The following is a 24975-nucleotide window of genomic DNA, read 5'->3' on the forward strand; positions in this document are numbered from 1 at the left end:
AAAAAAAAAAAAAAAAAAGCTGGGAAGAGCACCAGGCAGAGGGCAGAGTGGCCTGAGCCAGGCAGGGCATGGATTACTGAGGAGTGAGAGGAACGAGGTGGCGAGGTGGCGAGGGCAGGAGGGGACTCCAGGGAGGGAAGGGGAGGGGAGGGAGAAGCAGAGGTACTACTGCAGGCCATGGCAAGATTATTCCAAGAACAGCAGCAGGCGCTGAAGGGCTTTCCAGTAGGGAGGCGCAGGTGCTGAAAAGCTCCCTCTGGCTGGTCAGTGGGGAGTGGATTGTGAGGGAACGCAAAGGGAGGCTCTGGAGCAGTCTAGGGGCTGGGGGGCTGGTGGTGGCTTGGACACGGGGTGGGTCAGCGGTAACAAAGAGGAGGATGGAGTTATGTTCTGAAGGTATAAGGGACAGGCCCCAGTGACTGACTGGACATGGCAAATAAGGGAAAGGGGGACACAAGAATAAATCCAAGGTCTGGAGCCTGAACCACCGCATGGGTGGCATGGGTGGTGATTCTGTCTCCTGAGAAGCAAGAAGGGGCATGGGCAGGAGTGGGCACTGGGGAAGGGTGGGCTCAAGAAGCGCATTGAGTGCTCTGTGGGTACCTCTCTGCGTGTGAGGATGCTTCTTAGAGATCGTCGTGGAAATAATATCAAGGAGACAATAGGATAAATGAGTCAGGAGCTGGGTCTGGGCTGAGGATCTGTATTTGGAAGTCATCAACTATTGGATTAAGAGAGATCATGTCCAAGGCAGGCAGAGAAAGGGCCCAGGACTGAGCCCCAAGGCACCCTGACAGCTATAGGGTAGGAAGTGGAAGAGCGGGCAGGAAGGGGAAGAGCAAGGGGGTACTCAGAGAACAGGAGTGAGGAAAAAGAGAACGTGCCATTATGGGAACCAAGACAGTCAAGAAGGTCAACTGTCAGATGACAGAGGCACTTGTGCCAGAACATAAGCGAACACACTGCTTCCTTGCTCGGGAACATTTGGCCAAGGAAAAACTGTCAGTGGCACGTGCTCAGTGCAGAGCTGGCTGACACTCTGCTGCAAGCCCCCCTGTCTTCCGGTAGCTTGTGATGACGGGTCTGCATGCCAGCGCGCCAAACAGCACCAGGGCCGCCAACTGCTTCAAAGTTCTGTGGGAAGAGTGTGTGTGGCCAAAAGGGTTTTTCTTTAAATAATAAGAGAAACCAGAGAATGATGTTTGAGGGATCTAATAGAATGGGAGAAAACCCTGACACTGAAAAAAGAAGAGGTCTCTGTAGGAGCAAGACGGGAAGGCGAATGGACAGACCTGCCTTTGAGAGGCAAAGGACCCTTCGAACTCAACAAGAGGAGGGTAGGGAGATGGCACCCGGGGTGGGGGTGGCTCCGTACTGTGAGGTTGGGGGACTAAAGGCTTCTGTTTATTTTCAATGAAATCGGAGGTTTCAGCTTAAAGTCTGGGAAGTTGAGAGGCAGGCTCGGGGAAAGAGAAATCAAGAAGTAATCACCTTTGGAGGGTGAAAAGGCCACCACAGAACACTGTCCATGCCTGCCTCCCTCCGGGCTGAGGACTGCCTCACCATGGCTCTGGGCCCAGGGGCTACACTGGGCAGCCTCCTGGGCCAGGGCTAGCTCAATCACATCTGCTAGGACCTCTGAAATGTGGGCTTGCCTAGAGGAGAAGCTGGGCCAATTGGCCTCTACTTCAAGAATCTAAGAGACATAAAGGGACACTGAAGTTAGACAATCACACAGATGTAGTCACCAGGGAAGGCAGGCAGGAGAGAGGCCTGGGGGCGGAGGGAGCACTCCTGAGAGGCCACAAGAGAAGTCCAGTCCCCTGGGAGGCCAGCTCTACACAGGCTTCTGTCCTCAGGGTACTCCGATGTGTCTCTGTATGTGATGAAGACCTCTTTCAACTTTGACTGGCTCCAAGGGTCTCTGTCCATTACACTGGAAAGAGCTCTGCCTAAAATGACTGCTCCAGTTTCACAATGAGGAATCCAAGGCCCTGCCACTGACACAAAAGAAAGGACTGGCAGAGTCAAAGGTCAAACCCACATCTGTGACTCTGAAGCCTGGACAGTCCCCACCTTCCTGGGTGCACCGCACTTGTCTTCCCGCCCTTCACCCACTTTGTGCCCCCATCATGGTTCAGCAGCCCCTTGCAGAGAGAAACAAATGAAGCTCACATCTCAGCCTGCTCAGCCTGGCTTCTGCCCAGCAAGCAGCTCAGGCAGGATGGAAGCTGCAACCTCCAGCTTCTCAAATGCCAGTGCCCCACGGCCTCTAGCTTCCCTAACCAGGGAAACGGAAACTTCACAAACGCCTGAGTTCTACTGATTCTAATGAAACTCCACCTGCTACACCCCTACCCCCCACCAGCACACACCCACGGCAACCGGTCGGTATGGGGACATTCCAAATGGTCCTCAGGATGTGTGGGCAGGAGACCAGAGGCAGAGAGGAGGAAAGCGGGGACGCATTCTTCAGCACAGAACTGTTTGTGATTTTTTTTCTGTGATTGTAACTTTCCCATCTTTTCCTACTTCTGTGTATATAGATATGCATGTATGCACACATGCTAACTTCTTATATGCACTTTTCTCCGATTTGGAGATTATAATGTACACAGAGTGTTAGATCCTATTAGGGAAAGGTAGGAACACAAGTTCGAAATCAGGTTTGTGTCTTAGTTCTGCCTCATCGGGTTAAACGATCTTGGACAAGGTACTAAATCTCTCATGTCCCGACTCTCCTCCTCTGTAAAATGGGTGAGAAACCTGTTTTGTAGACATCGAAAAATTAGAAATAATGTATTATCTGAAGTATGTAGTGGATGAACAGACCATACCAGAGGCTCAATAAATGGTACACAGTAACTTGCTGTCCAGTGAGGTCTGTCCCTTGGAGATGTACATGAATCTGGGAAACACCACGGAATTCTACTTTTTTTTTTTTTTTTTGCACCATAAAACCCATGGATGACAAAATTCCCCAGGTTTTCTCTTTTCCCTGAGTTGCCAATTAGCTGTTGGGCAGGTCTGTTTAAAGGTTTGATGGGAGAAGGCTGGTTCAGGCTCTCAGGGGAAGGTCTAGGACAAGGAAGATCACTTTCAACTCTCATCACCCCAGACCCGCTAACCCTGTGCGGCCAATGCAGCAGCCACCGGCCATGTGTTGAACATCAGCCATATGGCTGTGGTCCAAATTCAGCTGTGCTGTGGTATAAAATACACACAAGATTTTGAAGGCTTAGTACCAAAAGAAAGAATGCCAAATAGCTCATTAAAAGTTATTTATGCTGATTACATGTTGAAATAATGTTTTGAATATACTGGGTTAAATGAAATCTATTATTAAAATCGATTCCACCTGTTTTCTTTTTTCTGTTTTAATGTGGCTACTAGAAAAGTTTTAAATTCCATGAGTAGCTGGCATTATACTTTTACCGGACAGCTTGCCCCATGCAGTCAGGGGCTCACCCTGCCCTCCTGTAAGCCTTCCACATCATAGGCTCAGCCCACAAGGCTGAGAACTCCCTAAGCCTTCACAGCCCAGCCCCATTCACTCTTTCCAGCCTCACCACACCCAAATGACCCACTACTACCACCACACCTGAGCCTCCCTGTGGGCTCTCAGCTCCACGCCTTTGCTGATGGAACATCTCTGCTGGAATGCCCTTTTTCCTCGCACTGTCACCTGCCTGTGCAGTCTCTCATCTTTAGACAACCATCACACATGGCCTTCGCCAGCTCCTCCACGCAGAAACAACAGCTTCCTCCTCGGTGCTATCTATCTCAGGACTTGGTTTATACCTTTACTGCAGCACTGACTGGCAGCTACTGCCTAGCTGGCTGGGCCTCTGACGTCTCCACTTCTTGGGGGACTGCAAATGTGCCTTGCTGGTAAGAATATTCTCCTGGGCTGGCATGATGCCTTTTATATAACAGGTGCTCAACAAACATCTGCTGGACTGAATATCAAAGCTGGAATATTTTAAGACAAGCAGTTCATCTTAGGCAACTAACCATTGAGTTAGAATAGAAAATTCTGTAATAATAAACTAGCTAGCTGCCATTTATAAATACTTATTTCATTCCCACCACAATCATACAAGATTGGTATTTTTACCCCCATTTAAATGATGAAACTGAGATTCAGTAAAGTATGCTGTTACCCAACATCAAAGACTGCTGGGAACAAGCACAATCTCAACTCCACTATAAAACCTGCAATAAGTACTCGTTAAGTATTTAATGAATGACCTGCCGAATGAGGATTTGAACTCAGACCTGATTCCAAAGTCCACCCATTTGTGTGACCCCATAGTGCCTTCCAACGCCCCCACAAATAAGAACAGCAGTTACTGCTTCCTGATTGCTCAATACCTATCAAGCGACTGCACTAAAGTCCTCCACAAACATGCAAGCCTCACAGCAGACTTCATCCCCATTTTGCAGACAAGGGAACTGAGGCTTAGAGCAGGCCCCAGGGAGTTAGAAAGTCAATAGTGCAGCTGGGATTCCAATCAAGCTTTTTCTGGCTCAGAAACTACGTTCCTCCCACTCCACACAGCTGCTTCTGCAGGGGACGCCAGGCTATCCCCTACAAGGCATGTGGACCAATGGGACACAGATCAAGAGTCCATGCCTGGTTCCTGCTTGTCAGCTCTGGAAGCTGAGGACACAGGGAGGGTTGTGAGAGGAACACAGGCCCTCCGGGTGTGTCTCATTTGGCAGCAGGTAAAGTCTGTTGCTTACAATCAGGCTAACCCTGATGCCTGGAAGGTGTCGCTACATGCCGGCTGGGCAGTCGTTCTGGGTTAAAAGATGCACCACATCCTGCTTGAGTTTTCAGTGTGGGCCAGGCTGCTCTAAAGGCCCCCAGGAAAAGTGCAACTCTCTCCACCCACCCCTACACTGCCCAGCGTCAACAGCATGGAGGGAGCCAAGGATGTCACAGGCTGTTGAAGGGGTGCCTGCCGAGAATAGCTTGACCAGATCTGGAGTCCATGCTAAGTCCCTGTACACTGCCAATTACATCCCACTGTACAACCCACGTGAGAACAGTAACCAGGCCCAGACATCCAACCACTAGACATTCTCAATGCTGTTCTCCTTTTCTAAAGTGTCGAAGCTCTCCTGTCTTCAGAAAAAACAGTTTAAGGTGCTCCCTAAGAAGTGGCTGCATGTTTCTCCCACTTCAAAATCAGGAACACAAATGAATAAACAACACAAGAAGGGGATAGATGGGGAAAGCTTCACCATCTCTTCCTGTAGCTGTGTCATTATTACAACATGAGGCATTAGAAGGGCCAAACTGCTCTATGCTTTATGCTATAAGCCCAGGGAAGCTGCCCTGGGTTCAGGGAGACATAAATTCTGCACTTGAGAGCAGCAGCTCTGCGGTTCATCAAGTGCGCTTGCTTCATTTTATGTCCCTGGTATTTAGCCATAATGGGCCTGTGATCACTTCACTCCAGGCAGCTGCAGAGTGGGGGTAGGGGACAGACAGGTTGCCAGGAGAATTGTGCAAGATGGGACTCCCGACACCCGCAAAGCACCTGCTGATAACATAAGTGTCTGCCCCAGGAACATATACATGAACCAATAAGGACAGCCACACAGGTGCCAGCTCCACTGCTCCCTGCTGCCGACAGGCCACAGGGGTCAGGAAAGCTCTTGACCTGAAAGCCAGTGGGTGTATGAGGGGAGGAGGGACCACAATAGTTACAGACAGATAAAAGATACACACACACACACATACTTCTCACACCAACGGCAGAAAAAAGAAGAAAATGTTATTTCGCAGCAGTGGCAGCAGCAGTGGCTACTCCCAAATAAAAATCCAAAAACACAAAAGAATCTGAGTGGGTTGCCAAATGACAGAGATATGAAAGCTAGCGTTCTCAATAAATTAGATAAGTCACATTTTTTTGGCACACTTGGATTAATAAAGTGCTTTTCTGTGCATTATTCATTTCATCCTCGAAGTAACTGTGTTATGTATTATTGTCCTTAGTTAACAAGAAAAAGCAGCACATGGTAAGTTAAGTGCATGTCAGGGTTTCAGTCCCATCCTGGCAATTCTAGGGTCTGTGATCCTGGGCAAGTAACTTAACTTCTTAAGACCCTCAATTACTATATTGTCAAACAAAGATAAAAGTACCTAGCATTCAAATATTTTTAAAGCATACCCTGTATGTCAGGGGACAATGTTGAGGATGCAGCTATGAACAAAACAAGCAAAAATGTTGCCTTCAGGTAATGAAGCTGTCTTCATTCACAGGGAATGTGGAGAGACAGACAACTAACAAATGGATAGAGCATGTGTCAGATGATGCTGTGTGCTGCTGGAGGCGCAGAGGCTGCAAATTTAGAGTAACTGAGCAGGGAAGGCTTCATGAGAAAGTGACACTGGGCCAGAGACTTGAAGGGATCTGTGCAGATTCCTGGGAAGATCTTCCAGGCAGGGCAGGACCCATGCACAGACCCTCAGGCGGGGCATCACTTGCACATCTGAGAAGCACACAGGGGCCACAAGTCCGGAGAAAGCAAAGGGAGAGCTGAGGGGTCAGAGAGGGAGCAGCAGAGGGCGAGATGAGGCCACAGGAGGGTGCTGCTTACATTTTAAAAGAACTCTGTGGACAACTGACTGCAGTCATGAAAGGGCTAAGGCAAGGAAATCAGTGAAGATGCTCATGAATTATTCAGGTAAAACCTGATGGTACAGGATAGGGGTAGATGGTACAGGATAGGGGTAGATGGTACAGGATAGGAGTAGATGGTACAGGATAGGAGTAGATGGTACAGGATAAGAGTAGATGGTACAGGATAAGGGTAGATGGTACAGGATAAGGGTAGATGGTACAGGATAAGGGTAGATGGTACAGGATAGGGGTAGATGGTACAGGATAGAGGTAGATGTGGTGCAAAGTGGTCTGCACTTCGAAGGCAGAGCCACACAATTTACCGAGACTGGAAATGGAGTGTGAAAAAAAGCAAACAGACTGAAGGTTCTCGGGCCTGCGCAACTGGAAGAATGGAATTGCCATTGAGGGAGGTGGGAAGTTGCAAGGCGGGTGTGAGGTGGGTGGGGAGAGCTGGAGTTTGACAATCTATCAGCCATCCCTAGTAGAGGCACGAAAAGGCAGCTGGAGGCATGGGCCTGCAGTGCAGGGAGAATGGGCTGGCCACAGGACCCTGGGAGCCGTGGGCCCTTAAAGCCGGAAGCAGAGTGTGCGCAGAGTAGGGAACTGAGCCCTGGAGCAATCCAAAGTCTAGACCTTGGGGGAGTTGAAGAGGAAGCAGGAAAAGACTGAAAAGGGAGTGAAGAAGAAAACCAGGCAGAAGATGGTGGCTTGGAAGGCAAATGAAGAAGGTGTCCTGAGGAAGGGGGAGCTGGTCATCTGGTCTGGCCACACGCAGGTCCTCCATGGCTTGCAGAGCAGTTTTGGTGAAGAGGTCAGGGGCAAGATCGGAGTAAGTCTGAGGGAGGGTGGCAGCAGGCAGACGGAAGGCGGAGAGGGCAACTCTTCTCCAGACTGCAGTAAACAAGAGCACCGGGAAGACTCGGAGGCAGTGCTGGCCTGAAATCCTAGTTCTGCCGTTTATCGGCCCTGCAACCTCAGACAGGTTACTTAATCTTTCTGTGCCTCAGATTTCTCACCTGAAAAATGGGGCTAATCATTGGACATAGAAAACTGATATACAAGAAGAGTGACTGGTACATAGTAGGTATAATATAAGCATTAGCTGTCATCATCATCATCATAAGGAATAATGACAAAATAATTATGCAGGAAAAATAATTCCTGGAAGAAGAGCATCTGCTTAGGAGGCAGGGAGAGGAGGGAGATGTTGGAAGTCTGAAGAGAAGCCACAAACAGCTGTCCCAGGAGGCAATGACTGAATGGGAGTGGCGTGCACCCGCCACCGCCTCGGGGCCCACTGCAGTCGTGGGCCACACAGCTTGAAGCAGGCAAGTCAGGATGGCACCAACCGCGCAGGTGTAGGCACAGAAGAAGTAGGAGGTTCAATTTAACCAGGATGGGGTTTCATCAGGCCAGTACGACAAAGTAAGAGAAAGACAACGTGAAGATGACATGAGATTACAAAAGAAAAATCCCTGGCATAGGCCCTGAGCCTGAAATCCGACCATTGTTCAAAGAGCTTAAGTCTTGTGTCCAAGAAGCCCCCTCTCTCCACAGCTGTCCCTCACCTGTCCCCCCACACCCATCTCCCCCTCCATCCCCTATGCAGAGAGTTCAGGACCAGAAAACAATGCTGGACTCACAAATTTGCTCTTTCAACTAAGCCACATCCCTCCCTTTCCAGTTAGAGGTATTGTCACATCCTTCACACCAAGTTGTGATAAGGTGCCTCTCTTGTTTGTGAGAATACTTTCAGGCTCGGGGCAGTCTAGAGACCAAAGCAGCCCATGTAAGTGCAGGTTTGTCCTCAAAAGCTCCTTCCCAGAGCCAGCAGCAAAGTAGGCTCCTCCTGCCTTGAGGAAAGGCTGCCTTTTAAGGACAGGCCCTAAGATTGCATGAAATCCTCTAGGTGCTCACAACCAGCTCCTCTCACTGAAGGTGGAGTAAGGAAAAATGAGGAAGCAGAGCTTTTGAACAGATCTTGTTATTTAACCCTGGCCAGCCAGGACATGCCCTTCTTTACAGAGGAATCAGAGTTAAATTAATAGCCACCAGCGACCTGAAACACAGCAACTATGTCTTTAACTAGTTGACATGAAGCCAAGTCAACCATTAAAAGGACAAAGATGATAACTAAATAAAAATGAAGTAACTTGAAATTCCTGTAAAAGGGTCCAAAACATGGCTTTTGAAATGCTTATCATGTGCAGAAAGAATGTAACAGCAGCACATGCAACACGAACTGAAATCAGAGTTTGAGAAAATATCTGTTTATATAGTCTGATACTTCATTTCATTAAAAAAAAAAATGCTGGTTGCGATCCACAAAAGAGATTTCGCCATCAATCAATGAGTTGAGACCTGCAGCTGAAGTCCACTGGACTAAGTCGACCTGCCAGTCAAGGCTGCCTCTTGCAGACTTCATATATTTAATGGTTAAATCACAATGGTTAAGTGGCCAGGTGAGGTTGTGGAAACACTAGCTCCAGAGGTCTGTACATTAAAAGGGGATAAATTACAGGTTGAAGAAGGGCTAGATTTAGCTGCGGCTCTAAAAGAACCTAAACCAATGTGTAGAAGTTACAGGGACCCAGATTGAACTGCCTTTGGGGCAGAAAATGCTCTATCTCCTGGAGAAACCAAGCAGAGTCTGAAAGATGAATAGGATGCTGAAGAAGGGACTTCAGAAATCAGATCAAAGAGATGGACCCAAGAATTACTGAAATCTCTTTCCATTCTGACAGTCTTCTCTACCTTAAAGAATAGGTGGTTATAAGAACGAAATGCAAGCAATCTGTGTGAAAATGCTCAGACAAGTTACAAGCTCCTCTATATACCGTCATTCCTTGGCAGTTCTTTATCCAAATCTGTAGGTTCCCTCAACTTCATTTGCTATTCAATTAGGTACTTTAAAACAGCAGGTACTAAAAGTAAGCATGGCTAATTCATCACTTCCTTAACGGCAGCTCAACTCCAAGGCAAGGCTGGGGAAGAATTCTTGAGAAAGCATGCAAGCCATCCAGTGGTGTGCACTAGGTTTTGTTAAGGCAGTGCTTCTCCTAACTTGCCCATCTGAAATATGCAGAAGGAAATCAATGCCCATCCCTGGAGGCCATGTCTAAGGCATAGCCAGGGTAAGAATAAAATTTCATTTGGCTCTTCTGTTATCTTAAAACGTCAAGTGATCACATGTAACATCCCCCTTGTTGTTTACTTACGATGTGCACACACTGTGATAAAGCCTTCCGTGGCTCTCACTGATCCCTGACATCCCCATGCTGTTGGCTCTACTGCATCACAGGCTCCCACCTTAGAAGTGAGAAATGAGTTTTGAGACTATGTAACTTGCTCAGGACCACCAGGCAAGTAAGTGGTGAGACAGAGCCAAACCTAGGCAGTCTGGTTCCACAGCCTGCTCTTAACTACTAAGCGATATTGAATTATTCTCTAACAAATATCAGCATTTGTTGTAAAATTTTAAAATGTTATTTCTCCCAAATCTTTGGGTTAAATGTGACCCTTGAGGAAGATGACCACATTGACCCTAATCCTTGGCCCCCATGCTGGCACGCCGGTGCACTGGAACTAGAGAAAAACAACTTTGCCAGAACTTGCCAGACTGTCCCCATGTTTTTGTGGCCAGGTGTGGGCTAACAGTCCCCTCTCTCCTGGACACGTAACACAGCCCTCATGTTCTTTTAGGCATGAACTTCATCAACAACCAAGATGCCACAAGCACCAGCTGTTTATAACATCTTTAAAATGAAAAATTCACCTCTCAGCTAAATTACAGTAAGTTAATTACAGAGCCTGGCTGATGGCGGACAAACGGAAAGAGTGAGGGGACTAACTGAATTTATCAAACAGGAACAACAACAGCACACACCAAAGGTTGTGCATCCAGGCCTTCCCCCAATAAAGAAGCTGGGGACTAGCCCCAGAGACAGGCGAGTAAGCTCCAGCATCCATTCACTTATCCAGCTAATAGTTGCTGAGCACCAGTGTTGGCGACTAACCATGCACAGATTCATTCACTCACTCACCAATTCATTCTTTCAAATACTTCCTGAGCACCTACCACATGCCACATGCTGATTAACTGTTGTGAATACACAAACTGATTGACTGACCGGTCCATATGATCATTCACTGATTCACCAAATACAAGGCAGACTCGATGTGCTAGGTAATGTCCTGGTAGCAGGACAGAATAATGAAAACAAAGTTCCTGGTCTCATGGAACTCACATTCCAACTGATGGAGATAAAAAATAAACAAAAAAAAGTGTAATATGTCAAGGAACAAAGTGCTACGAAGCAAGACAAAAGAGTGTAAGGTGACCGGGTGGGGGATGTGATTTAACAGAGAGAGCATCACGAGGGACTGCCTCTGACTGGAGAGCAGAGGCCTGCAGGAAAGGCTGGAGCAAGCCCCAAGGAGACCTCAAAGAAGAGCGTGCCAGGGAAGGGCATGGAGGGCAAAGGCCACAAGGCAGGAGCAGCATGAAGGTTTTAAGGGGTAGTAAGAGGCCAGGGTGACCAGAGCAGAGAGGGTTGATGTATGGTGAGCAAGGGGACTAGCCGAGCAGCTGAGACGGCCAGTCCAAAAGGGATTCTGCAAACACACTGTGCACATCTCAATGCTTACCGTGTGTGCTTCACTGCAGACCTTTGATTCCTGACAAAATTCAAATATTTTGCAAAAGAAAGGCAGTAAGCTAAGCTGCTATCAAATACTTACATAGCGGTGTGTCAAAGTTCTCCAGGGTCTCCTAAGAGTCTATTTTAGGGTAGGAGAAAGGGAATCACCCCATTAGAAAATGAACTTGAGCTGCTGAAGTTGCATTTGTCACTAACAAAGTGATAAATATTTGATCTTTAACTTAAATGTCCTCCTTTTTGCTGAACCTTAAGCTGATTTACCAGTCAATGAGAATGGTTTTGGCAAATGGCACAGAAAAAGGCGGCTTCTGAGCACTGAAGACAAGGTTTATTGATCTTGCCATTGGCCCAACTGCAGAATGCACAGAAGCCTCCAGGTCAGCAAGGGTCAGACCAGCTCCAGCCTTAGGTCCACTCAGGCCACCGTGGGGCCACTGTTAACTAAGGCAAGCCTGGGCACCAGAACAGAGGAGAGCACTCCTGGTCACCTTCTACTCCATCTTCCCCTTGCTGCCCCCACCCGCTCCTGATTAATAGCTTACTAAGGGCTGCTCATTCCCTTCTGTGTTGACTCTAGAATCCGTATCCCAACCCATCCCCAAATAAAATAGAGGCTGCAGACACTGCATGCATACCCATGCCTGTATGTTCTCCCTGCCATCACTGAGTCCTCAGCAACTCTACCCAGATGCCTCCCTGCCTCCAGCCTCCCGGTAACTCAATTTCCAGGGAATGATTTCACAGAAACCCATGTCTGATCTTAGTCCTCTAACTAGAATGTGTTCATGGGTTCCCCACTGACAACAAAACAGGGTACAGATAGGACCTGGCTTTCAATGCCTCTGTGCCGAGCCCAACCCTGACCTCTGACGACACGTCATGCATGGCTGTTCTGTCTGCACACAGTGGGAGAACAAGCCGCACTCTTGCCCACTCCCAAGCCTCCTCATCGTGGCCTGCTTTGTATACTTGCTGGGTGATACAAGACTGTCCCTCTCATCAATGCTGCCCAAGCCAGAAGTTTGGGGATCTCCTAGACACCACTCCTCTCTGTCATTCCCTACATCAGACTGTCCTCCCTTATCCTAAACATCTCTCAAACATGCCCCTCTCTCCTTCCCCACAGCCCTCATCTTTGTTGTTGAGGAAATGGTGATAGCCTCCTCCACCATTTCTCTGCCTTCACCTTACTGCTTTCTCAAGCCTTAAGTAATGCAAACACTCCTGAGTCCTTTCAGAACCACTGCCCATGGAGGCAGGGCAAGGGATGCCACCCTTGCTCATCCCACATATTTTCCCCTTAGCAGCAAAAAATAACATGGTAATAACACTGAAGAATCATCAGAGAAGCAAATGTGGGAGACAGAGATATCTTTTGCAAAGGGATACAGATGATGCATCTAAACCTCATACCTGTTTTAAAGTCTAGTTATCATAAACTTTGAAGCCAAAACATGTTCCTAGCATAAATATGCGTCGCTTCATAGTACAGGGTTAACAACCAACCAAATCATGTTAACCAAATAATGAGAAAGCCAAGTTAACAGTATAATTAGACCTCTAGATTCCCAGCAACTTTTCAGTTGCTGTCACAAATTCAAGACCTCACTGACGCTGCACTGTCAGAGTGCCATTTCCAAACCAGCAGGAATCCAACTGCCTGTGTCCGTACTCAGCAGGCAGCTGGAATGCCCCACTGCTGAGCATGGCAACTCAGGGCAGTACAATCATCCAGAAACTCCAGCAGGGCACTAAACACCAATCACACGTCAGTCACTTAGCAACATCCAGCCTACAGTCACACCTAAAACGTGCAAGTCTGTGGAATTTTAAGTTTCACACCCATTAGAACTAATAAAAGGAGTTGCATATCTGAATCAGATCACTGACTTTCAGGAGAAGTCTTAGTACAGACCATGCCTACAGAATCCCTATTGCAAAAAACAAACCCGATCCAGTAACTCCCTAGTATTTAATTCTACAGTGGCATTCCACTGCCTTTAGAACAAAATCCAAATCCCTTGCTTAACCTGGTCCCCAAGGAAGGACCTGCATGATCTGGCTCCTGCCCACCTTTTGCGCTCAACTCCCACCCCACCATGCCCTCCACTGCAGCAGCAACCCTCCTCGGGGTTCTCTGGCATGCCACGCTCTAGCTGACCTCCCAGGCCTTTCTCCATGCAGCTGTCTGAAATGCCCTTTGCACCCGTTCTCCCAAACCTTCCTTCTGCTTGGCAAAAAAGTAATAAGCACTTGGTACTTGGCATCTCTTTCAAGACCCATCTCAAGGGTCACATGACTTTCCACTCCCCAGGGTGAGTGAGGGGCCATCTCTGTGTTCCCATGACTCTGGGTAATATACTCTATCACAACGCTCATGACACCATTAAAATCACCTTTGCTAGTATTCCCATTACAATCTTTGCTGTAACTCATCAGGGGGACCCACCAAACTCGTATCTTAAAACATTTCAATTTCGAGATCATAGAAAAGTTGTCTTGAGGCCACAGTGTACCAAACATCCAGCTGGAATGTCAGTATTACCATTAATTACCTTGGGGAAGGCCTGAGAATGGAGAGTATCATGCCTAAGATGAAATTCAGGTACGTGCTTTACAGGTGTGTGCATGGCTGCACACGCACACACACACACAGGAGTAAAGCTCAAGACTAAGGAAAACAAATCGGCTTCAAGATAGGAGAAACATATTTAAAAAGGAAAGCTGTATGCTAATATTTAGCTTTCTTTTTCCCTTGTATACTAGAATGCCAGTCTTTTCTTGTACCAACCTAGAACCAAGTTTCATTCAAGATTTCCTGAGCTAAAATGCTGCTGCACATTTTTATGTCAAAATATGTGCGTGGAGGGTGGGGAGGTTGCTTGGGGAGTAGCAAGGAGTATTGCAATTTCAGATGATTACTTATTGGCTATTAACTTATTAAGGTTCCAAATGAAATAGTGGTCCACCTCTGTGTTCTAGGAATTGTTATTCTGGTGTCTGGAGGAACAAATCACCCCTTGTTCCATTTCCCAGAACACAATATTCATTCTAAGTACACCTTTGAGAGTTTGAGATATTTTATTGCATCTGGAAAATTGAAGTCACTGCAATCTTCCAAGGAAGCCAAGAGTGAAGCGGAGAGTGTCTCACAAGCTATAACAACGTGGTGCCAACAATGCTGTGCCTCTGAAGCCAGGCCTAGGGGCCCAGACAGAGCAGTCCTCTCCACGAGCTGCACTGGGCTTATGTGTTTCATCAAGTGCAGGATGAGGTCACCAACAGGTTTCAAGCAAGGTAGTGAAATGATTTGACAAGAATTTTAAAGATTGCATTGGGTCCAAAGTGATGACAGGAACAGAAGAAAAAGAGAAGCAGGCAGGGCAGCCAGTTAAAAGGGTGTGGCAGTCACCTGGCAAAGGATGATGTTGGCTTGGACTTGGGGGTGGATACAGGAAGGCCATGGATGAACTCAATATCCACTTTAGGAGAGGCAGCATTAGGACTTGGTGATTTGGAGGAAGAAAAAGACGAGTATTAACAGATGAACTCCCAGTTTCTGGCTTGACAAAGTGAGTTAACAACTATGCACCTTAATAAGATGAGGGAAGGGAGGAGGCCTAGAAAGGGACTATGGTAGAAGCAGACCAACAGTTAAAATCTGGACACAGTAAGCTTGAGGTGCCCATGAGATATCAAGTTTGCTAACTGTGAAAAGGGTGTAAGAATGCTACAGAACACAGAGGAGTCCTCGGGCCAGCCTCAGAGGTGACCCCTGTCCATCCTCTCATGGTGCTCGGAGGTCCTGCCACTGTGCCAATTCAAGGTGGGCACAACCACTAAGGAGCACCTGGGACCCCACCTGGGACCCCATAGAGGCTACCCCATGTGGGTAGCTCTATGAGGATCTTCACTAATGAAGATCCAGCTTTGGGGTTAAGAAAACAATAACCTTAACAGTAAAATGGTGCTTGCATCATGCCACAACTGTAAGTAAAATGTGAAGCCTGATGTTTCCTTTGATTACAAGCATCACAATAGGCTTGCAGATTTCTCGATATTGATGTTTCGGATTCCCAGTAAAAGGGTGTTGGTATCTGGTCTTGGGGCCCAATGCTTACACTATGGGGAGTACCAACCTGTTTGGGGGATTCCAGGTTACAGTTTCCCATAGGAAAATGTTAATCTAAAAGAGTATCAGAGGAAGGTCTCAAAATAAAAAGACGAGAGACAGTGGCCTGTTTTAGGAAAACAACAATTCACGGAAATCATATCCTGCTCTTAAGTTAATAGCCTCTCTTCTAGAATAGAAGCTGGTTTTTTATTATGATGGTTCTATTTTCCCATTTCGCCATCAAAGAACAAATCAAAAAGTCACTTGACAATCCGCTCTTTCATTAAAAGTTGAGCCATTTTTAAAAAATCACAGTTAACTAAACAATTCCACATGGCAATAAAGCACTGTGCTCTGCTGCCTTGATTGATAGAAACCATTTGCAATTATTTAAAAGAGAAGAAAGGGAAAGAACATCATCAGATACAGCTGAATTAAGCTGATCAAACCTGTTAGTGTCTTCCAGTTTACTCAGAGTAAGACAATACAGCACTCATGTAAACTAATTAAATTTCTTGTATTTAAATTAGTCTTAACAAAAACAAAACTTTCAAGACTGACTGGAAGGTCTCAGGAGGAACATACCTGCTTTTTCAAGAGAGCTGCCTGGCTGAGGGTGGAGGGAGCACCAGGGTCAGACTCTCAACAGAAGGTCAAGACTCCCCTCCCTCAAAGGAACACTGAGGGTGGGGAAGAGATGGTTTTGTGACACTATTAGTTTGCCATGGCTTCCAAAGGAGAGGGAGCAAGATGAGATGGGGTGGGAAAAACTGAACCCCATTCACATCAGCTCATGACGTTATGCCAGACATCGAACTTCTGAGCTTATTTCCTGACTTTGAAAATGAGAGGTTACCACTCGCCTCTGCCTGCTTCCCAGGACTGGCGGGAAAAGCAAATCTGCCGATGTGTGTCAAAGCACCTTGCAAAAGAGAAAGCACTCTACCAATGTGAGAGACAATTGCTGGTTACTGTTACAGGCAGAAAGGGCTGAGTCAAGTCTTCCAAGATAATGGTGACCAACTACACTGATTTTTTTTTTTTTTTTGAGAACTGTCAATTGATTATTTATTTTGTATAAAAGTTACATTGAAAGAAGAGGTTGAAAAGTCAAGTATACTTGATTTGCACACACTCGCGAAGTCTCACAGGATTCAACCGCTTGGATAATTTTTTATTGATAACAGGATATACATATTAAAAGCCTCACACTGAAGCCCAATACACATGTCCAACCCAGACAACAATGTGCAAATGAATACCCAAAACAATCTCTGGAAATTTGTGTCTCTGGGAACACCCACGATCTATGCTTTGTCTCTCTGGCTATGATGCATAAACTCATAAAATTAACAAGAAACTTTTCTGGGATCTTTAGCTGTTACAGTAAACACTTTGAGAAAAGGAACCTGCTGACTTGTTCATTTAAAAGACAAAGGCTGGGGGCAGGGAGGTGGATTAAGACACAAAGTCACTGAGTGAAGCAGTCGAGAGCATGGCACAAATGGAGAAGGTGATCCACTGGTGCAGCAGACAGGAGGGGCCACAACCACAGCGAGACCTAAACCCCACCACACGCAACCCCCACTCACACCCGCCACAAGGGGTGGAAGCGGGCTGGGGAGCTGTGCTCCAGGGACCACTGGCATCCAGCTCTGCCTGTCACCTTCCTCTCCACTTCTGGATTCCTGCTCTTAACGTGGGCCCAAAATCGAATGTGAAAAAAAAGAATCAGATACCAAAGCTTTGCTATTAGCTTCATTTCATCAATAGCCAAAGGACACCTGGAGAAGATCAGGAATTTCGGATGAATGCTCAAAGATCATAATGTATTTAAGAATGATTTCTAGTACAGGCCCAGTAAAGGAGGCGTGGTGGGGGTATGATGTGGGTCCACACAGGAGCAGGCCTCTTGTGGGGAGGCTCCTACATTAGTCATTCGAGAAACATTTACGGAGTACCGACTGTGTCCCAGGCACAATTCAGATGCGCCCTCGACGAGCTTACTGGGGAAAACACAAAAACAGGCAACGAGAATAAAGTGTGGAGGTAAGTACTATGATGGGGGGTGTGTCACGGACCTCTACCCGACCTGCCAAGAGAGGAAGGGTGAGACCATCAGGGGAAGGGCAAACGAGAACACAAACGTCACAGGAAGGTGAAAGTGTCGTGGGGGTTCAACAGCAGGAGAAATCACCCGCAGCCTGGAGGAGATCTTCCACAAAGGACAAAGGTGGCATTTGATAAAGATCTTGAGGGATGAAGAGGAACTTGGCCAGGCAGAGAGAAGGGGTAAAATATTACACACAAAACTGGGCATATGGGAGGAATGACAGGGACAGTAACCTCTCCCCAGACAACGAGTTTCCCTTATAAGAGAATGTTTACCTTTTCTTCAACTTAAAGAATCGTTGATTGAATAATTTCAGCAAACTGATTTTCCGTACAGGTGACTTGAGTTATTCCTGTTGAGAAATTAGAAGAAAAGATATCATAGGTGCTGGGAAGGTATCCCTCCATAGACTCCTTTTTTGGGACTCCCCAGCCCCTCAGCCCATGCTGAGAGGGCAGTCACACGGTCCCCTTCTCCCAACTGGCTTAGGGATAGACACTTATCACCGTCCTGCTCCAGAAGGGGACAGAGACAGATACACTGGCACATGCGTGCATGTGTGTGACGGGCAGGAGCACGCAGCCCCTGCGTGGAGTTAGAGGGGCCTTCCCACTCCAGCAGGCAGTCAAGCTTTGCTCCTTGTATTCCTGGGATTACTACAACAAACTCACTGCTAACTTAAGCTGCCATGAGAGCATGGCTATTCCCTGCAATCAAAAACCACTGATTTAAAAATGAGGGATACAGGTTTGGGACTAGAAAAAGAAACGAAAGTGGAAGGTGAAGGAACAGAGGCTTTTAAACCAAAGCCTTGGGAAAAATAAAAGATGATGAGAAAGTGACCCAGGCATCTGAACTACTGTCCCATAACATCAGAGAGGAAAGGAAGAGATGTGTGAGAGCCACAAAGGACAGCCAACAAATTCACTCAAAACCTCAGTGGCATTTAATATTAAGTTGGAAGCCCAGACACTGGGGGAAAGGGGCTTTTAATATGGGTATTACTCATAAAGCAAAATAAATAAGAGTTTCATTGAAAATAAAAAGGTGGGAGGCTCCAAAAAGTGTCCATAACAAGCAAAACATAATTGAGTAATGGTACAATGCCTATCATTACTAATATATGTAAAGATAAATCTTGGTTTACCGTGATTTTGTTTTGTTTCAAAAAAGAAAAAACATTTCATTTCAAGGTGTGGTGGGTCAGCAATCAGCGCTGAGTTCAGCTTGGGCTTTTTCTTCCGGTCTTGCCTGGCTTATGTATGTGGCTATGGGCATCTGGTTGCTCCACTGGGCCAGGTGGTCTCACATGACTTTGTTCATGTTAGTGGTTGGTACTGGCTGCTGTGCTGCCTTTATATTCTCTTGCAGTAAATGTAAACAGTTGTTGTTTTTTTATCCCCCCAAGAGCTTCACAGATGGATGCCCAACCTCTATCCTCACCATATTTTTCCATTAGTTCCTGAGTTGGGCAATCACAAACTTACCTACTGTGGGAATTTAAGAACCTAACATCTTGTACTCTCTTCTACTAGGGAGCACTGATTTTGGTGAAGTCCAGAGATTAAGGTAGGTAAAAGGGAGGGATGGGACACAGAACTGGAAAGGGGAAGGGAGTTGGTTATTCAGGAGTCATGAATGCCAAGTAAAGGAGTTTGGACTTCATCAAAGCAGCATGTAGTCTAGTCCCCATTCCCTAAGAGATAATTACCATTCTGAAAATATGGAAAGTTCAATTTGGGCTCCAGAGGAAAAATATGACCTGAGCCAGAGGGTCTCTAAAGACTGAAGCAGTCATCAGGAAATTAAGTCATTAGCAGGCCATGACCTCTACCCTTGATGGGGTTCTTTGCCTGCTGCTTTTGGCTCAGTAGCTGCAGCAAAGGCTCTACTAGTTTGCCCCAGTTTCTAGGCCTTCTGAGCAGCTTGTTGCTCCAGAGGCTCACTGAAGCATCAGCTTTCACCGAACAGGGTACAGAACAGCGACAGGGACACCAGCTGGCCTCCAAAGGGCAACTCTGCTATCTGCTCTCCCCAGATCTGGCCCTGTCTAAATATTCCAAGGAGCAGAGGCACCTGCTGCACGTCCCAGACCTACAGTACTTCCTCTCACTGGGCCTCAGTTTCTTCATTCATAAAATGATGGAGACTAGATCAGTGGTACTCAACAGGGGTTCTGCAAACCAGTGCCAACTCTGCTGCTGGGTCAGGACCAGATAAATACAAAAATTGGGAGTAAGTGCTCAGAAGCTTTTCTAGCAATATGATATTGCTACAGAGCCAAGCACATAAACAGTGGAACTGTCCTGGACAGGGCACAGACTAGTATACGAGTTTCCTGAGGCTGCCATAATTATCACTGGATGGCTTAAAACAAGAAATGTATTAGTTCTGAAGCTCAGAAGTCTGAAATGAAGGAATAGGCAATGCCATGCTCCCTCTGGAAGGTGTAGGGGAGAACTCGTTCTTCACTGCTTCCAGCTTTTGGTGGCTTCGCATTCCCTGGCTTGTGGCCACATCATTCCGACCTCTGCCTCCATCTTGACAGATGCCTTTTCCTCTTGGCACACTGCCTTCTCTTCTGTGTCAAATCTCCCTCTGCTTCTCTCTTATAAGAATATCTGTGATGGCACTTAGGGCCTACAAAATAATCCAGGATGATCTCATCTCAAGATCCTTACTTAGTCATATCTGCAAAGCCCCCTTTTCCAATTAACATTTATAGGTTCCAGGGATGTTCTAATCTAAGCACATCTTTGGGGCCACCATTTAGCCAACTACAGCTGGTTTGGGTATTGTTGAATTTGTGCATGACCTGCTGCACATGGTGCATACTGTACATTTCCACTGGGGAAACACAGCCCACCCTGTGTTTCTAAATAGCCTGAACAGCAGTGGACCAGATGACCTCAACTATAGCAGGTTCCCTTGAGCACACACACTCGGAACCCCTGCTATGCCTCTCTACAGCCCAGAGGCCTAGGCTGCACAGGACCAGACTGCAATGGACAGCATCAAGAATGGAGAGCAGGCTAGCAGGTGACCTATGGGGTAAAGTGCAGATGCAGACTGTTCCCTTAGCCTTTCCCAGGGCTGATCTCCCAGATAATCTGGCAGACAATGCAGGAGCTTCCCCTTCCCCACCCCATACTCCTGTCCCTCACATGGCCTTAGTTGCAAAGCGATTACATTAATCTGTTTTCTGTTCAAATGTACCTTCCTCATCCTATCAAATGCTCAGTTTTAAATGTCCACATTTGAGAACAGAACCAAAACTATGCTACTGAAGTCCCTGTAAACCTAGCATTACCCTGCTAGTAACAACCTTTCCCCCAACAGCCCTCCCACTAACTTCAAAAACACCCAGCAAGTTTCCAGGCTTCATAACAGAATGGAGAAGGCACTTGGGTGACTTCACAAAGCAAGGATGTCATTCTGTGTTAGAGGTTTTCTTGCATGGTCAGAATACTCCTCACTGAATGAACCACAACATGTAGGGGCCCCATGCTGTTACACTTCAGCCTTAAAGGGCAGACTATGTCAAAGGACCTCAGAGTATTGAAAATGGTAACATGCGATAACAGGTATGGCTATGATAAAACAGGTACTCTCATCATTCAACTTTCTGGAAAGCAATTTAACAAATTCTCATTAAGCGGCTTAAAACTGTACACATCCTTTAACATTGTAATTCCATTTTCAGAACTCTACACTAAGGAATAAAGTGGAACAAAACTTAATGCTACATGGCAACATCATACCTGAGATAAAAAATGAAAAAGAAACTTTTCCAACAAAAGGATATAATTAGACAAATTATGGTAGATTCATTTAAAAACTCTTATGCAGCCATTAAAAATGGCATCTGACAAAGAATTGTTAATAAAAATAACAACTACAATAATAACAGCTACTCCTTACACAGGCCAGTCACTAATCTGAGCTTTTTAGGTGTTCTGTACATATTAATCTTTGTATTTTGTATACCAACTCAAGGAGGTAAGTATTATTATTCCCATTTTACAGATCAGAAACAGAGGTATCGAGAGTTAAGGCACTTGCTCAAGGTTATTCTGCTAGTAAGGCACTAGGATTAGATCCCATACAGTCTGGCTCCAGAGTCCATTGTCTAGAACCCCGTAGAAGGTTGAATAATGGCCCCAGAGAGGTCAGATCCTGTATCAGTCCATTTTCACACTGCTGATAAAGACACACCCGAGACTGGCTAATTTATAAAGAAAAAGAGGTTTAATGGACTCACAGTTCCATTGTGAGGCCTCCCCAACCACAATGGCGTGGAAGGCGAAAGGCACGTCTTACATGGTGGCAGACAAGAGATGATGAGAACCAAGCAAAAGTGGTTTCCCCTTATAAAACTATCAGATCTTGTGAGACTTATTCATTACCACAAGAACAGTATGGGGAAAACTGCCCCCATGATTCAATTATCTCCCACCAGTTCCCTCCCACAACACGTGGGAATTATGGGAGCTACAATTCGAGATGAGATTTGGGTGGCGACACAGCCAAACCACATCAAGTCCCAATCCTGAAACCTGGAAATGTTATCTTATGTGGAAAAATGGTCTTTGTAGACGTGATTAAGCCAAGAATTGTGAGATAAAGCTGTATTCCTGATTATCTAGACTGGACCTAAATTCACATGTCCTTTAAGGCAGATTACACACACACAAACACACAGACGCACACTGTGAAAACTGACGAAGATATACAAATGACAAGACCACGTGCCAAGGAATGCTGGCAGCACCAGCAGCTGGGAGAGCAAGGAGTGGAACGGATTCTCCCCTAGAGTCTGTGCACATGGAGCACGGTCCTGCCCATATCTTGATTTCAGACTTCTGGCCTCCAAAACTGTGAGAATAAATTTGTTATTTTAAGCCACCCCGTTTGTGGAAATGTATTACAGCAGCAACAGGAAACTAATACAAGTCCATGTTGCTCTCAACACAAGAAAAAGTATTCATATATTAAATGGAATAAGAAGAAACAAAATTTATACACAATGATCCTAATTATGCATATAAAAATACATGCAAATACAACAAAATGTTTACAGTGATTATCTCTGAAGAAGGATTATGGGTAATTTTCAGCATTATGCCTTCTGCTATTTACCCAAATTTCTACAATTAGTCTGAATTATTTTTACAAAGAAAAGAAAGTTATTTTTAAAGTAGGAATCCTTGATATTTCTGCAACTCTAACTTAAAGAAGATTACAAATCAAGAGGTCCAGAACTCAGTGGGAATTTTCCTAATTCAATCTCAGAGCAACACTGACAAATTTAGTAACCTGGATACATGCCATTCTCTAAATGACTCCACTCAACCCTTGGTCTCTTGAAAGCCTGCTGGTTTTCAGACTCTGGCAGGAACATGATGTGGCTGAAGAAGTTTCAGGCTTCTTTGAAGAGGATAACCTGAGAAGGTAAATATTTTCCTGCTTATCTACCCATACAAGAGACGGAATGAGAGATTTTTATGCATTCCCAGAGCTCATCCAGCCCAAAGCCTGTGGCCACATGCCAAAACCAAAATCACCAGTTAATCAACATGTAAATGTTTGATTTCTCTGTAGGTGACTTCACAGAATGAAACATCAAATCAAACACTGACCTAATCTTCTTACAAAAGTCCTGACTCCAAGGCTATTCTGTCGCAAAACCCTCCTGCTATCATCTGCCCAGGCAGCCACCAGACCACAGGCCAATTTTACTGTATCAACATCATGTCCTTTGATTAAATATATTCATACAAATAGTACATTAACATTTCCCCCAATGTGTGGGCAGTACTGGATCAAAACACAAAGATGTGCTTTTCTGTTTTGCATGGTGGGGAAGAGAAGAGTCACTGGATCCCTCCAAAATGGGGCCAGGTTAGAGCAGGGGCACAGGAAATGCATGTTAAATGATTTTATTCAGTCCCCCTGTACAGCACAGTGAGTTAGGGCAGTGGGTGAGGAAACCACAGTGTAGGGTTTGTCCTTCAGTCCAGGTTTTTCTAAGTATGTTAATGCATTCTTCATGCAGTCTATCAATATGTACAAGTACCTACTAAACATGAAGCACTAAGAGAAAGTTGTCTCACGCTGTAACAGATCATGTCTTCAACATGCTACACTCTCAGATGATGCAGCTGGGCAAATGGACATCTTTACTGATCTTCAGCAGTCTGGATCACAGAGCTGCCAGCACTGGCAAAATGTTGAGAGGAAGACCTAAACAGGCCTGGCAGAGCTTTGAAAGTGAGCAAAACAAAAAACAAATGATTTAGCACTGTGTACCTTCCTATACACCATTCACATAACAGTTCTAATTTCAGTAACTACTTCATTAATGTCTGTACCTCCCACTTAATCATCTACTCCATATAAACAGTATAATTAACACTTTCCCCAACTCTGGTTTTTTTTTTTTTTTCACTTGCTATTGTGTGTATTACCCAACCTAGCAGTGTCTAACTTTAAGAAGTACTCACTACATATCTGAGGTATAAATTAATGCAAGAATGAATATAGGTCATCAGTTTCCTCATCTGTAAAAATGAAAAGGCCAGACTACGTGACCATTTCCCAAAGAAAATTCCAAGAAACCTAATTTTATGAGTTATGCCAAAAAAAGAAGGTTCACAAGTTATTCAGCTTTGGAAATGCAACATTCTATAGCCTCCCATTCCCCTTAAAGATTCACAATATACACCTTATACAATAAAAGATCTTGAAAATCCTTCAGTCAAAAACGTATTTGAGCATTCCCAAATCTAGCTGACCACAGATGCCCGTTCATCAACACTTAAACTGATATCACAGAGAACAAACGTTCTAAGGAAACCATGGGAAAAACTAACCCAAACTCTTTATTTGTTAAAAAAGAAAAATGTATTAAGCCCTTGCAATGATGATGATGTTGATGATGATGAAAATAGCTAACATTTAACGAGTGATTAGCTGTGCCACACACGGTACTTGGTGCTCCTGCCCACCAAGATAAATATGAAACCTGGCCCACAGTCTACAGTCTACTGGATGAGATCATTGCACACGATTATAACCAGTACTAGCTGAATATACACACATGTGCATTTATACACACATACACACTTATACATGTGTAGATGTATACAAATGTGTGAATATGCACACACACTGGGGAGGGAAAGGTGGTGGTGAAGACGAATGTTCCGGGTAGAAGGCGCATGGAGCCAAGATATGGAAAGCAAGAGAATCTAGAGCATGCAGATGAATGATGGGCAGTTTAGTCTTACCCACTGGTTTTTGAAGTGTGGCCCAAGACCCTTTCTGGGAGTCCCGTAAGGTCAAAACTATCTTCAGCAGTGTTGACACTTACATTGCTGGTGCAAAAGCAATGGCAGGTAAAACAACTGGTGGCTTAGCATAAATCAAGGCAGTGGCATCTCATTGTAT

At 45.6% G+C, this 24975-nt stretch overlaps 1 long non-coding RNA gene across 1 annotated transcript in view; it reads right to left on the minus strand.

The window, feature by feature from the left end:
- LOC105550123 overlaps positions 1-17881 on the minus strand; it is a 22114-nt gene extending 4233 nt beyond the window's left edge. Inside the window, exon 1 of the long non-coding RNA XR_001007650.1 lies at positions 17802-17881. This is a non-coding gene — a long non-coding RNA (uncharacterized LOC105550123). The remainder of the gene's footprint in view (positions 1-17801) is intronic.
- Positions 17882-24975: the final 7094 nt, after the last annotated feature.

Source organism: Mandrillus leucophaeus, unplaced genomic scaffold (assembly GCF_000951045.1).
Source record: "Mandrillus leucophaeus isolate KB7577 unplaced genomic scaffold, Mleu.le_1.0 Scaffold465, whole genome shotgun sequence".
NCBI lineage: Eukaryota > Metazoa > Chordata > Mammalia > Primates > Cercopithecidae > Mandrillus > Mandrillus leucophaeus.